Consider the following 12,156-nt stretch of genomic DNA (forward strand, 5'->3'; position numbering starts at 1 on the left):
CAGCCGAAAACATGCCGCTTCTAAGCGGAGCTGCATGCCATGCTAGGGGGTGCAGCCACCACTACCCCAACCGTGTGCTATGATGCCTTCACTGGAGAAACACACAGGGAAGAAGGTTCGGGGTACGAGGAAGAGAAGGATGAAGATAATGTGGATAGCTCACAGCAGCAAGGAAGCGGAGAAACTGGTTTCCCCAACAGCCAGGATATGTTTATCACCCTGGACCTGGAGCCAGTAACCCCTGAACTCACCCAAGGCGTGCTCCCAGACCCTGAGGGCACACCAGGGACCTCTGGTGAGTGTACCTTTGTAAATATTACACATGGTTTAAAAGCAAGCGTGTTTAATGATTAATGATTAATTTGCTCTGGCAATCGCGGCCAGTACAGCTACTGGAAAAGTCTATTAACGTGTATGGGGATGGAGCGGAAATCCTCCAGGGACATCTCCAGAAAGCTCTCCTTCATGTACTCCCAAAGCCTTTGCAAAAGGTTTCTGGGGAGGGCTGCCTTATCCCGTCCGCCATGGTAGGACACTTTATCACGCCAGGCCAGTAGCACATAGTCTGGAATCATTGCTTAACAAAGCATGGCAGTGTATGGTCCCGGTGTTTGCTGGCAGGCAGACAACATCCATTCCTTATCGCTCTTTGTTATCCTCAGGAGAGTGATATCATTCACAGTCACCTGGTTGAAATGGGGTGATTTTATTAAGGGGACATTCAGAGGTGCCCGTTCCTGCTCTGCTGAACAGAAATGTTCCCCGCTGTTAGCCACGCGGTGGGGGGGAGGGGTGAAGTGATCATCCCAGAGAATTGGGTGTGGGGGGGAGGGGGGTTAGTTGGGTTTGTGCTGCATGTTAATCTGGGAACCGCAGCCCCTCCTTTTACATTGCAAACCCATTTTAAATGGCCAACCCAACGGGTGCTTGGTATGGGAAATGAGTTTGAAACCATTCCCACATGTTAAGAAGGTGAAAAAAGCCAAAAGATTGTGGCTTACCATGGCTGCCTGCAAGCCGAAATCTGTTGCCTGGCACTGCGTGAGTGATCTCTCACACCAAACCGGCAGGCCCTCAATATAAGAGGAAAAATGCGACCTTGTAACGAAAGCACATGTGCTCTGTACAGCAAAATTTAACGTGAAAGAGTGTACCCATTGTTCTCTAAAATGTGTCTTTTTTAACCACCTCTCCCTTCTCATCCACCAGCTGCAAATGTTTCTCCTTCACAGAGGCTAGTGAAGATTAGAAGGAGAAAACGGCGGACTCGGGATGACATGTTCACGGAGCTCCAGATGTCCTCCCACGCTGAAAGAGCACAGCAGAATGCGTGGAGGCAGTCAATGTCAGACTACAGAAAAGCACAGTATGAACGAGAGGAGAGGTGGCGGGTTGAATCGCGGGATGAACAGAGCAAGTGGCGGGCTGAAGATGATAGGTGGCGTCAGCTTACAGACAGAAGGCAAGAGTCGATGCTCCAGCTGCTGGAGCATCAAACTGATATGCTCCAGCGTATGGTTGAGCTTCAGGAAAGGCAGCAGGAGCAGAGACCGCCGCTACAGCCCCTGTGTAACCAACAGCCCTCCTCCCCAAGTTACATAGCTTCCTCACCCAGACACCCAAGAACACAGTGCGGGGGCCTCTGGCCACCCAGTCACTCCACCCCAGATGATTGCCCGAGCATCAGAAGGCTGGCCTTCAATAAGAGTTAAAGTTTTAAACTGCAGTGTGTCCTTTTTCTTCCCTCCTCCCCCACTCATCCCGGGCTACCTTGGCAATTATCCCCCTAGTTGTGTGATGAATTAATAAAGAATGCGTGAATGTGAAGTAACAATGACTTTATTGCCTCTGCAAGTGGTGCTCGGAAGGGGAGGGGAGGGTGGGGTTTTTGGTTTACAGGGAAGTAGAGTGAACCGGGTGGGGGGGGTGGAGGGTTCATCAAGGAGAAACAAACAGAAGTCTCACACCGTAGCCTGGCCAGTCACAAAACTCGTTTTCAAAGCTTCTCTGATGCTCACCGCGCCCTGCTGTGCTCTTCTAACCGCCCTGGTGTCTGGCTGCGCGTAATCAGCGGCCAGGCGATGTGCCTCAACCTCCCACCCCGCCATAAATGTCTCCCCCTGACTCTCACAGATATTGTGGAGCGCACAGCAAGCAGCAATAACAATGGGGATATTCTTTTCGCTGAGGTCTGAGCGAGTCAGTAAGCTAAACGTCCAAATGCACATTCCACCACCATTCGGCACTTGCTCAGCCTATAGTTGAACAGGTCCTGACTACTGTCCAGGCTGCCTGTGTACGGCTTCATGAGCCATAGCATTAAGGGGTAGGCTGGGTCCCCAAGGATAACGATAGGCATTTCAACATCCCCAACGGTTATTTTCTGGTCCGGGAAGAAAGTCCCTTCCTCCAGCTGTCGAAACAGACCAGAGTTCCTGAAGATGCGAGCATCATGTACCTTTCCCGGCCATCCCACGTTGATGTTGGTGAAACGTCCCTTATGATCCACCAGGGCTTGCAGCAGCATTGAAAAGTACCCCTTGCGGTTTATGTAGTCGGTGGCTTGGTGCTCCGGTGCCAAGATAGGGATATGAGTTTCGTCTATCGCCCCACCACAGTTTGGGAATCCCATTTCAGCAAAACCATCCACTATGGCCTGCACGTTTCCCAGAGTCACTACCCTTGATATCACCAGGTCTTTCATTGCCCTGGCAACTTGGATCACAGCAGCCCCCACAGTAGATTTGCCCACTCCAAATTGATTCCCAACTGACCGGTAGCTGTCTGGCCTTGCAAACTTCCACAGGGTTATCGCCACTCGCTTCTCAACTGTGAGGGCTGCTCTCATCCTGGTATTCTGGTGCTTCAGGGCAGGGGAAAGCAAGTCACAAAGTTCCATGAAAGTGCCCTTACGCATGCGAAAGTTTCACAGCCACTGGGAATCATCCCACACCTGCAGCACGATGCGGTCCCACCAGTCTGTGCTTGTTTCCCGTGCCCAGAATCGGCGTTCCACGGCATGAACCTGCCCCAGTAACACCATGATTTGCACATTGCTGGGGCTTGTACTTTATGAGAGGTCTATGTCCATATCAATTTCCTCATCACTCTCATCACCACGCTGCAATCGCCTTCTCGGCTGGTCCTGGTTTTGCTTTGGCATGTCCTGGCTCTGCATATACTCCAGGACAATACGCGTGGTGTTCATAGTGCTCATAATTGCCGCAGTGATCTGAGCGGGCTCCATGATCCCAGTGCTATGGCATCTGGTCTGAAAAAAGGCGCGAAACTAGTATCTGACGGAGGGAGGGAGGGAGGGAGGGTGGGGCGAGTGATGACATGGCGTACAGGTACAGGGAATTAAAATCAACAAAGGTGGCTGTGCATCAGGGAGAAACACAAACAACTGTCACACAGAATGGCCCCCCCAAAGATTAAACTCAAAACCCTGTGTTTAGCAGGCCATTGATTTCACGGAGAGAGGGGGAAGCAAATGAATACAGAACAAATCTATTTTTTACATCTTAAGTTGGCAGACGACAGTGCAGCATGACTGAATGCCCTCGGCATCTTCTGGGTGCTTGGCAGAAAATACTGGGCGCTTGGCCAAAAATAGCATACTACGACTGATAGCCAGCATCATCAAGACTGTCCATGTGCCCATTGATTGATAGCCACTGCAGTACAATGACAACAGATACCAGGTCTAATATACCATCTTCTACCAAAAGGCAAGGGGCTGCTGTTGTGTGCAATGCAGCCCCAAGTCTGCCAATCCCACATCTGCCAGGACCCAGATTGCCGATGAAGGCTATCAGTCATACTGCACCATCTACTGCCAAAAGGCAATTAGCTGCTGTGTAGCAATGCAGTACCACGTCTGCCGGCACCCAGATGACATATGGTGACGGTGAGCTGAGCTGAGCTGAGCGGGCTCCATGCTTGGTGTGGTATGTTGTCTGCACAGGTAACCCAGCTAAAAAGGCACAAATCCATTGTCTGCTGTTGCTCTGACGGAGAGGGAGATCCATGTATCCAGAACCCCCCGCGACACTGTTTTGCATCATTCAGGCATTGGGATCTCAACCCAGAATTCCAATGGGCGGCAGAGAGTGCAGGAACTGTGGGATAGCTACCCATAGTGCAACGCTCCGGAAGTCGACGCTAGCCTCGGTACTGTGGACGTGGTCCGCCGACTTCATGCACTTAGAGCATTTTATGTGGGGACACACACAATCGGCTGTATACAACCGATTTCTATAAAACCGGCTTCTATAAATTCAACCTAATTTCGTAGTGTAGACATACCCTTTGTTGCTTTTTACGGATCTAGACTAACACGGCTACCCCTCTGATAAGGAAATTAGACATCCAAAGTCCATTGACAATAGGAGTTGGGTGCCTAACTCACCATAGGTAGGGTTACCATACGTCCGGATTTTCCCGGACATGTCTGGCTTTTTGGGCCTCAAATCCCCGTCCGGGGGGGAACCCAATAAGCCGGACATGTCCGGGAAAATAGGGAGGGAAGGACCGGCAGTGCTCAGCCGGGGGCTGGAGCCGCTGGGGCCGGGGGTGCTTGGCCGGCAGTGCGGAGCCGGGGGTGCTCCGCCGGCGGTGCGGAGCCGGGGCCTGGCGGTGCTCAGCCGGCGATGCAGAGCCGGGGGCCGGGCCGGGGGTGCTCGGCCCGGGGGCTGGGTGGTGCTCGGCCGGGGCTGGCGGTGCGGAGCCGGGCGGTGCTCAGCCGGGGACCGGCAGTGCGGGGCCAGGGGCCGGTGGTGCGGGGTCAGGGGCTGGGGCCGGGCAGTGCTCAACCCGGGGCTGGGGTCAGGGGCTGGCAGTGCAGGGCTGGGGTCGGGGGCCGATGGTGCGGAGCCGGAGGCAGGGGCCAGCGGTGCTTGGCCGGGGGCCAGCATCCCAGGGCCCGAGCCAAGCTGGGCAGGAGACGCCGGGTCCAAAGCCTCTTGGCCTGGGCTGGCCAGCCGCCAGAGGGAGCCGCTCGCCCAGGGGGTCGGACTGGGCCGCGCTCCCCCCCGCCCCAGCTTGCCTGCTGCTTCAGGCTTCCCGCGAATCAAATGTTCGTGGGAAGCAGGGGAGGGGGAGGGGCAGGGTGGGCGAAGCGTCCAGGGGAGGGGGCGGAGTTGGGGCGGGGCATGGAAGGGGCGGGGCTAGGGAGGGGGCGGAGTTGGGGCAGGGCCGGGGTCTGTGGAGTGTCCTCTTTTTGGACTCTTAAAATATGGTAATCCTACCATAGGCAGCGAGTTATATGGGCCCGTGGTGCTCCACGAATATTCAGGAACATGGACCAGGCTCCACCAATGTTTGGGCTTATATTTTCAGAGCTGTCCCATCTATAGGACGGACAGAGGCAACCATCTTAGGCCCCGCACTTTGGAAGGCCCTACGCTTCAGAGGGATGCAGGGTCCAGAGAGGCCTGGAGGGTTGGTGGGGGGCCTGATGCCAGCAGCAGTGAGCAACCTAGCCCCAGCCTGCTCCACCCTGCCCCCATTCAACCCCTCTCCACCCCTTCCCCCAAACCCCTGCCCCACCTCTTCCTGCCTCTGCTCTGCCCACGCCCTTCCCCCAAGACCCCGCCCTGCCTCTTTCCGGCTTCCGCCTCCTCCCCCAAGTGACGCTGGGAGCCAGAGGGGTGGATCGGGGCAGGCTGGGGGTGGGTCGCTCACTGCTGCCGGTGCCAGGCCCCCTGGTAACCCTCCAGGCTGCCCTGGACCCCATGTCCCTCTGAAGTGCAGCCCTTGCCCCCCCCAAAGTGTGGGGCCCAGGGTGGTTACCCCAGTCCGTCCTATGGATGGGACGGCTCTGCTTGGACCCGTTCTGGGCACCATCAAAAATTATACAAACCTGGCACCCATGTCACTTGCCTAAGACTGGTCTACACATAAATTTGCACTGCAATAACTAAATCAGATATGTTGTTTTTTTAGTGCAAGTCTGTCTGTATATGGATACTCATTTTAATTGAAGAGTGCCCTACAGCAATTTAACACAATCTTTTATTCTAAAATAAAAGTGTGTCCACCCACAGACTTGAATTGAAATAGCAAAAGGGGTAAATTACAATTGATTTAATCATTTTTATGAAGGTTTGTGTGTAGAACCAGCCTGAAGGGTCCTTTGAAAATCCCAGCCTAATGTAACTGTTAAACACTGGAATAAATTGCCTAGGGAGGTTGTGGAATCTCCATCTCTGGAGATATTTAAGAGTAGGTTAGATAAATGTCTATCAGGGATGGTCTAGACAGTATTTGGTCCTGCCATGCGGGCAGGGGACTGGACTCAATGACCTCTCGAGGTCCCTTCCAGTCCTAGAATCTATGAATCTATGAAACTGGTGCTGTATAGGTACTCTGTCTGAGTGTCTGTGATCTATTTCTTTGTATTGTGGTAAGACCTAGCATTCCCTGATGGGATCAGGGCCCTAACTATGCTAGGCATCATCATACAAACACATAGGCCTGGTCTACACTACGGGTTTAGGTCGACTTTAGCAGCGTTAAATCGAATTAAGCCTGGACACGTCCACATGACGAAGCCCTTTCTTTCGACTTAAAGGGTCCTTTAAACCGGTTTCTTTACACCACCTCCGACGAGGGGATTAGCGATAAAACTGGCCTTTGCGGGTCGGAATTGGGGTAGTGTGGACGGAATTCGACGTTATTGGCCTCCGGGAGCTATCCCACAGTGCTTCATTGTGACCGCTCTGGACAGCACTCTCAACTCAGATGCACTGACCAGGTAGACAGGAAAAGACCCGCGAACGTTTGAATTTCATTTCCTGTTTGCTCAGCGTGGAGAGCACAGGTGACCACGCAGAGCTCATCAGCACAGGTAACCGTGATGGAGTCCCAGGGTCACAAAAGAGCTCCAGCATGGACCGAACGGGAGGTATGGGATCTGCTCGCCATATGGGGAGATGAATCAGTGCTAGCTGAACTCCGTAGCAGTAAAAGAAATGGCAAAGTATTAGAAAAGGTCTCCAAGGCCATGAAGGACCGAGGTCATAACAGGGACACACAGCAGTGCCGCGTGAAAATTAAGGAGCTACGGCAAGCCTACCACAAAGCCAGAGAAGCAAACGGAAGGTCCGGGGCAGAGCCGCAAACTTGCCGCTTCTACGCGGAGCTGCATGCCATTCTAGGGGGTGCAGCCACCACTACCCCAACCGTGTGCTTTGACTCCATCAATGGAGAAACACACAGGGATGACGGTTCGGGGAACGAGGAAGATGAGGATGGAAGTACTGTAGGTAGCTCACAGCAGCAAGAAAGCAGAGAAACCGGTTTCCCCCACAGCCAGGATATGTTTGTGACCCTGGACCTGGAACCAGTAACCCCCGAACTCACCCAAGACCCTCAGGGCACACAGGAGACCTCTGGTGAGTGTAACTTTGTAAATATTTGTAAACATTTCACATGGTTTAAAAGCAAGCGTGTTTAATGATTAATTTTCCCTGGCAATCGTGGCCAGTACATCTACTGGAAAAGTCTGTTAACGTGTATGGGGATGGAGCGGAAATCCTCCAGGGACATCTCCAGAAAGCTCTCCTTCATGGAGAAATGGGGTGATTTTATTAAGGGGACATTCAGAGGCGCCCGTTCCTGCTCTTCTGAACAGAAATGTTCCCCGCTGTTAACCACGCGGTGGGGGGAGGGGTGAAGTGATCATCCCAGAGAATCGTGTGTGTGTGTGGGGGGGGTTACTTGGGTTTGTGCCGCATGTTAACCGGGAAACCGCAGCCCCTCCTTTTACATTGAAAACCCATTTTAAATGGACAACCCAATTCATCCTTGATATGGGAAATGCGCTGCTGTTTGAAACCTTTCCCGCATGTTAAGAAGGTTAAAAAAGCCAAAACACTGTGGCCTACCATGGCTGCCTGCAAGCCGAAATATGCGACCTTGTAATGAAAGAGTGTACCCATTGTTCTCTAAAATGTGTCTTTTTTAACCATCTCTCCCTTCTCCTCCACCAGCTGCAAATGTTTCTCCTTCGCAGAGGCTAGTGAACATTAGAAAGAGAAAACGTAGGACGCGGGCCGATATGTTCACGGAGCTGCAGATGTCCTCCCACGCTGATAGAGCACAGCAGAATGCATGGAGGCAGTCAATGTCGGACATGAGAAAAACACAATATGAACGAGAGGAGAGGTGGCGGGCTGAATGGCGGGATGAAAAGAGCAAGTGGCGGGCTGAAGACGATAGGTGGCATCAGCTTGCAGACAGATGGCAAGAGTCAATGCTCCGTCTGCTGCAGCATCAAACTGATATGCTCGAGCGTATAGTTGAGCTGCAGGAAAGGCAGCAGGAGCAGAGACCACCGCTACAGCCCCTGTTTAACCAACAGCCCTCCTCCCCAAGTTCCATAGCCTCCTCACCCAGACACCCAAGAACACGGTGCGGGGGCCTCCGTCCACCCAGTCACTCCACCCCAGATGATCGCCCAAGCATCAGAAGGCTGGCCTTCAATAAGACTTAAAGTTTTAAAATGCAGTGTGTCCTTTTCCATCCCTCCTCCCCCATCCATCCCAGGCTACCTTGGCAATTATCCCCCTACTTCTGTGAGGAACTAATAAAGAATGCATGAATGTGAAAAAACAATGACTTTATTGCCTCTGCAAGCGGTGCTCGAATTGGGGAGGGGAGGGTGGGGTGGGGTGGTTGATTTACAGGGAAGTAGAGTGAACCAGGTCGGGGGGGGGGGTTTGGAGGGTTCATCAAGGAGAAACAAACAGAAGTTTCACACAGTAGCCTGGCCAGTCACAAAACTCGTTTTCAAAGCTTCTCTGATGCGCACCGCGCCCTGCTGTGCTCCTCTAACCGCTCTGGTGTCTGGCTGCGCGTAATCAGCGGCCAGGCGAGTTGCCGCAACCTCCCACCCCGCCATAAATGTCTCCCCCTTACTCTCACAGATATTGTGGAGCGCACAGCAAGCAGCAATAACAATGGGGATATTCTTTTCGCTGAGGTCTGAGCGAGTCAGTAAGCTGCGCCAGCGCGCTTTTAAACGTCCAAATGCACATTCCACCACCATTCGGCACTTGCTCAGCCTGTAGTTGAACAGGTCCTGACTCCTGTCCAGGCTGCCTGTGTACGGCTTCATGAGCCATGGCATTAAGGGGTAGGCTGGGTCCCCAAGGATCACGATAGGCATTTCAACATCCCCAACGGTTATTTTCTGGTCCGGGAAGAAAGTCCCTTCCTCCAGCTGTCGAAACAGACCAGAGTTCCTGAAGACGCGAGTATCATGTACCTTTCCTGGCCATCCCACGTTGATGTTGGTGAAACGTCCCTTGTGATCCACCAGGACTTGCAGCAGCATTGAAAAGTACCCCTTGCGGTTTACGTAGTCGGTGGCTTGGTGCTCCGGTGACAAGATAGGGATATGGGTTCCGGCTATGGCCCCGCCACAGTTTGGGAATCCCATTTCAGCAAAACCATCCACTATTGACTGCACGTTGCCCAGAGTCACTGCCCTTGATATCACCAGGTCTTTCATTGCCCTGGCAAATTGGATCACAGCAGCCCCCACCGTAGATTTGCCCACTCCAAATTGATTCCCGACTGACTGGTAGCTGTCTGGCATTGCAAGCTTCCACAGGGCTATCGCCACTCGCTTCTGAACTGTGAGGGCTGCTCTCATCTTGGTATCCTGGCGTTTCAGGGCAGTGGAAAACAAGTCACAAAGTTCCATGAAAGTGCCCTTACGCATGCGAAAGTTTCGCAGCCACTGGGAATTGTCCCATACCTGCAGCACGATGCGGTCCCACCAGTCTGTGCTTGTTTCCCGGGCCCAGAATCGGCGTTCCACGGCATGAACCTGCCCCAGTGACACCATGATTTCCACATTGCTGGGGCCTGTGCCTTGTGAGAGGTCTATGTCCATGTCAATTTCCTCATCACTCTCTTCGCCGCGCTGCAATCGCCTCCTCGGCTGGTCCGGGTTTCGCCTTGGCATGTCCTGGCTCTGCATATACTCCAGGACAATGCGCGTGGTGTTCATAGTGCTCATAATTGCCGCAGTGATCTGAGCGGGCTCCATGATCCCAGTGCTATGGCATCTGGTCTGAAAAAAGGCGCGAAACTAGTATCTGACGGACGGACGGAGGGAGGGGCGAGTGACGACATGGCATACAGGTACAGGGAATTAAAATCAACAAAGGTGGCTGTGCATCAGGGAGAAACACAAACAACTGTCACACAGAATGGCCCCCCCAAAGATTAAACTGAAAACCCTGGGTTTAGCAGGCCGTTGATTTCACGGAGGAAGGGGAAGCAAATGAATACAGAACAAATTATTTTTTACATCTTAAGCTGGCAGCCGACGGTGCAGCATGAGTGATAGCCTCTGCAGTACGATGACGACGGTTACCAATCATAATATACCATCGTCTACCAAAAGGCAAGGGGCTGCTGCTGTGTAGCAATGCAGCCCCACGTCTGCCAGCCCCACGTCCGCCAGCACCCAGCACCGCCCTCGGCCTCTTCTGGGTGCTTAGCAGACAATACTGGGCAATTGGCAGAAAATAGTATACTACGACTGGTAGCCATCATCATCGAAACAATAGCATGTCTGCCCAGGTGGCCATGATTGACAGCCACTCCAGTACGACGATGATGGATACCAGTCATAATATACCATCTCCTACCAAAGGGCAAGGGGCTGGTGCAATGCAGCCCTACGGCTGCCAGCCCCACGGCTAATACTCATGCTACACCGTCTACCGCCAAAAGGCAGTTAGCAGCTGCTGCTGTGTAGCAATGCAGTCCCACGTCTGCCGGCACCCAGAGGACATATGGTGACGGTGAGCTCAGCTGAGCTGAGCGGGCTCCATGCTTGCCGTGGTATGTTGTCTGCACAGGTAACCCAGGTAAAAAGGCGCGAATCTATTGTCTGCCGTTGCTGTGACGGGGGGGGGAGGGGGGGGAGGGCCTGATGACATGTACCCAGAACTGCCCGCGACACTGTTTTGCATCATCCGGGCATTGGGATCTCAACCCAGAATTCAAAAAAAAGGCGCGAAAGTAGTATCTGACGGACTAGGGGAAGGAAGGAGGGCGGGCCGAGTGACGACATGGCGTACAGGTACAGGAACAGGGAATTAAAATCAAGAACGGTGGCTGTGCATCAGGGAGAAACACAAACAACTGTCACACAGAATGGTCCCCCCAAAGATTAAACTGAAAACCCTGGGTTTAGCAGGCCGTTGATTTGACGGAGGGAGGGGGAAGCAAATGAATACAGAGCAAATCTATTTTTTACATCTTAAGACGACGGTGCAGCGTGACTGATAGCCCTCGGCATCTTTCTGGGTACTTGGCAGCAAATACTGGGCGCTTGGCAGTTAGTGTTTTACGATGGCCTTCAGGCCTATTGCACAATCTGCTGCTCAGGGAAGACTCTGCTAATGTGCGATGACCCAACTTGTAATAGGACGGTTAACAGTCGTAATACACCATCTACTGCCAAAAGGCAAGGGGCTGGTGCAATGCAGCCCCACGGCTGCCAGCACCCAGATCGCCGATGAAGGCTACCAGTCTACTGCACCGTCTACCGCCAAAAGGCAGTTAGCAGCTGCTGCTGTGTAGCAATGCAGTCCCACGTCTGCCGGCACCCAGAGGACATAAGGTGACGGTGAGCTGAGCGGGCTCCATGCTTGCCGTGGTATGTTGTCTGCACAGGTAACCCAGGTAAAAAGGCGCGAATCTATTGTCTGCCGTTGCTGTGACGGGGGGGGGGGGGGGGAGGGACCTGACGGCATGTACCCAGAACCTCCCGCGACGCTGTTTTGCATCATCCGGGCATTGGGATCTCAACCCAGAATTCCAAGGGGCGGCGGAGACTGCGGGAACTGTGGGATAGCTGTGGGATAGCTACCCATAGTGCAATGCTCCGGAAGTCAACGCTAGCCTCGTACTGTGGACGTGGTCCGCCGACTAGAGCACTTAGAGCATTTTATGTGGGGACACACACAATCGGCTGTATACAACCGATTTCTATAAAACCGGCTTCTATAAATTCGAACTAATTTCGTATTGTAGACATACCCTTAGTAACAAACCCGAAGAGCATACAGTGTAAATAGATCAAGAGTGGGAGAAAGTGGGTGATATCCCTGTAGCGGGGCAGTAACCCCG

The sequence above is a fragment of the Malaclemys terrapin genome, chromosome 12, assembly GCF_027887155.1.
Source record: "Malaclemys terrapin pileata isolate rMalTer1 chromosome 12, rMalTer1.hap1, whole genome shotgun sequence".
In the NCBI taxonomy this organism is placed as follows: Eukaryota; Metazoa; Chordata; order Testudines; family Emydidae; genus Malaclemys; species Malaclemys terrapin.